Source organism: Cucumis melo, chromosome 10, assembly GCF_025177605.1.
Source record: "Cucumis melo cultivar AY chromosome 10, USDA_Cmelo_AY_1.0, whole genome shotgun sequence".
Taxonomy (NCBI): Eukaryota; Viridiplantae; Streptophyta; class Magnoliopsida; order Cucurbitales; family Cucurbitaceae; genus Cucumis; species Cucumis melo.
Genome location: NC_066866.1, coordinates 17,753,744 through 17,757,801, shown reverse-complemented (window position 1 = coordinate 17,757,801; position 4,058 = coordinate 17,753,744).

The window sequence follows — 4,058 nt, the reverse complement described above, 5'->3', positions numbered from 1 at the left end:
AACTTGAAAAGATCTTCCTAGTTCAAGTTGGAACTCTATGATGGAGTGATTGAGAATTCTGCTTACTAGGTGTTCAACTTGTTATCTCGTGGAGAGATATGCGCGTTGGGTATCTAGGCGACACACCTCCTCTTAGTCGCATGATGTGGTTGGTGGGGTGAGACGTAACAGTTCCTATCTTTGTAAAGTGCTCTAGAGCAGTGGTATTGCCTTATATTTCACTATTGGTTTGAGGCATCAAATGTCATTGTTATAATTTCTGTATTAAATCAGAGAACACAACGACAAACCAACCAGAACACAATAGCCAAATAACCACAAAGTAAGCGATAAAAGAATAAACAACACAGATATATAGTGATTCGACCAATTTGATCTACATCCACTTTGAGAACCAACTTGGAAATATTTTATTAAGAGCAATATCAATCAAGATACAAATTACAGATCTCACCAAAGTAATATGCAATCTGTAATTTTACCGTTGAACCCGACTTTACCGTTAACCAAACACCAAAAAACTGAGAGACCCATGTGCCAGATGTTACCTCTGATACCGAGACCCAAAAACCCACCAGAAACTGCCTCCTCAAATTAGAGACTCACGTGTCGAATACCTACTACAAACCCAAGAAGAGCTAACTACCAAGAAAAGCAACCACGGTTAAAACCGTTGTCAATGAGTGTCACTGAGAACGCTGAAAATCGCTCACGAAACGACATTGGAAGAACCACCCCATCGCACTCAAAACTCGTGCCCGAGATGCCACCTACGAACCACAACGTCGGAAGAATGCCTCTCTCTCATCGAAAAATGCATCAAATGCCGAACAGAAAAAGATACCAATCACTCTTCACCTCTTCGTTGAACACCACTGCACCATCAATCTTCCTCTCTCAGTTTAATAGTCAACCGCCTCTGTCCTTTTGTTTCTCTATATGTTTGCAGCTGTTCTCATTTTCTAATCTTCTTCTTTTCTTTTCTTTTAATAACCTAAGATAAAAAGATTCAATTAATTGCAAAAATGTCATTAAGGCGTAATTACAATTTTTCCCTCAATGATAAATTTATTTTAAAACTCTTAAATATTTTATTTTTCTACAATCTCCCTCATGACAAACTATTTAAGACACCAAACATATTCTCTCAATCACCCTATCATCCATAATTAACCTTCAGCTCATCTAACCGGTATTTAAACATATGAGCTGGAAGAACCTTGGCTACTAACCTATCCTTATACCTAGGTTTACTGTCACCTTGAACCACTTTGTTTGAATGAGTTTTTGAATAAGAGGCTTTGTAACCAATGACCATGTCTGATTCTTTTGCAAAATAAGCAACTCTGCTTCCATTGTATCCTTCCATTATTTCTTCGAATTAGATGTAATACTGTCATTGCAAACTCCCTCATCAATCAAAGTCCTCTCGTATTGAGATTGTACACCATCAAATTCAAACTATCTGTAGCCTCTGTTTATGAAACTAGTGGTGACTAATCACTAGATACATTTGAACCTTTGCCTAATGGTCATACTCTAGAATAACTTCTGACCTTTGTTACAACATGATCAACTGTTTGTTGTTTCTGTTGTTTGAATTTATGTCCTAAAACTCGTATTTTGTTACTTGATTCAATAAATTTTTTACTGAATGCTATAATCTTGAAATCAATAAATTAAGGTCCCGAGGCTATTTTACTAAATTTGTCAATACACTTGAACTTTATGTAAAGACATAAAAATGGATTAAGTTCAAGTTAATAGCCCAAATAGTTTATAGTGTATGAATAAGGTTGGACACTTTATTCTGGAGAAACACTATGGATGCAGTCCTCTCTATAGTTAGTACAAACGATGTAATCCTGAATCGTTCATGTGAAGATATAGGAGTGGGGGCATCTTATGTAAATGATTTGCATAAGACTGGAACCATGAAATAGTCACTTTTAGTTATAACACCATAAACTATATAAACTGACTATTTCAATTATGATGACCTAGGTAACTTGATCTTATTCATGAGCTAACTATGAACTTCTGTTCATTCGGTAGTATCCTTAGATCTGCATAGGTGAGGGCAGCTCTTCTTCACTGGCCCAATAAGCCTCTCATTTCAGGGATAAGACCGAGTGAATAGCTAGGGACATAGAGTGCAAGACGGAATTCACTCCTACCCACTTCTAGAATAGTAGATAAGTTGTTCCCTTAAGGACTGAATCCAAGTCTTGAACAAGGGGCCCCACCTTCTCATTGGCCCGAGAAGGATTCAGGTTTATAGGTTAGACCATAAACCAATTGTTCAATAGTGGATCGTGGGTCTTAAGGAGCAAGATGTAATCTCGGAGGTAAAACTATATTTTGACCCAGCCAAGATTACGAACAACCTGTGAAGGATCAACTTACCCATATGGTTATATCAGGTGGACATAAATATATCTATAGTGAGGGGAGTGCAACTATGAGTCTTTAGTGGAATGACTCATTAATTAATGAATATTGATTAAGCTTGGTCTAAAAGAGTTTAGCCAGTTAATCTCGAAACATTGGAGCCCATGATCTATAGGTCCATTAGGTTCTCCTACTAGCTCATATGGATTCAACTAAGAACAATATGTTGAAGTAACTCGAATTGTTTGAATTAGGAAAAGAAAGAGAAACTGACATATATATATATATATATATATATATATATATATATATATATATATATATATATATATATATATATATATATATATATATATATATATATGATATAAGTTGGTAGATATAAACTATAAGCTTTGTGTTTAAATATGATTTAAATAAATATGAATATAGATTCATATTAGAAGCTTGGAAAGTTTTGAAATTGTCAAAATTGTAAAAGTCAAACATGTTGACTTTTGACTTTGAAAAACAAAATTTTGACTGGATTTACATTCAAATATGATTTGAATTTTAGAAAAATAAATGCGGATTCATACTCGGGAGGTTGAAATTAGTCAAGACGGGTAAAATAGCAAAAAGTCAAAAAGTTGACTTTTAACTAAGCAAAGTCAAAGTTTGACTTTAACTTAATTGGTCAAATGACCAAATTGTCCTTTGATTAATTTCCTTATTAACTAAAAGTTAGTTGGAAATGTGGCAGCTTATAATGAATTAAGAAGCCACTAATTCCATTAATAGTTAATGGATTAATTAGGTCTTGAGATTATATGAAATAAGTTGCATGCATTTTGCATGTAATTTTTCTATATATTCTTCTCATTTCTGAATGAGAAAATGATGATGATTATGATTCTCATAAAATTATCTAAACGATACACCTACCTCCATCCTTCTCTCTAAAGCTTTTCTTCACAAAAATGAGTCCCACAACTCGGTTCTTAGTCCTGAGATTAGTAGGTCAATATAGTGGTTGTCCTTGCTCGTGATCTTCAGGCAAAGAAGTTTTTTTTGGAACAAAGAAGAAGTTGTGAACTACAAAGGTAAGCTCATCGTTTACCTTCTATATTCCTCGTTTAGGTCTATCATTTATTCGCAGCATGTTAATTTCTAAATCGTTTAGATGCATATAGAGTAATTCATGATCCTAGTCTTCCATTGCATGTTTCTCTGATGCTTTTTTTCCATCATCTGTTGCTCTGATGTCGTAGTAGCACTACCTAAAACTGTAGTACCTTCCAACACATACAGATCATTCCTCAAGGTTCCCCTCAGTTTAACTAAAGAACCATTGGTAACTTTCATAAGTCAATTCTTAGATTTTATGGTATAACTTAATCTGTCTAATTCACCAAGAGATATTAGATTACATTTGTGTTCTGGAACATACCTCACATTAATAAGCATTCTGATCATCCTGTCATATGTTGCAATTTGAACTGAACCAATTCCCTTTACATCACGGATACCATTGTCACCAATAAGACTTTTCCCCATCATTTTTCTAAAGTTAAAAAAAAAAAATTCCGATTAGCACCTTGAATCCATGCTCCAAGCATCCTTTATATCCTTGTGAGACGCCATCAAGATCTCTGTTGAATCATACCCATCAATAACATTCGCTTCAC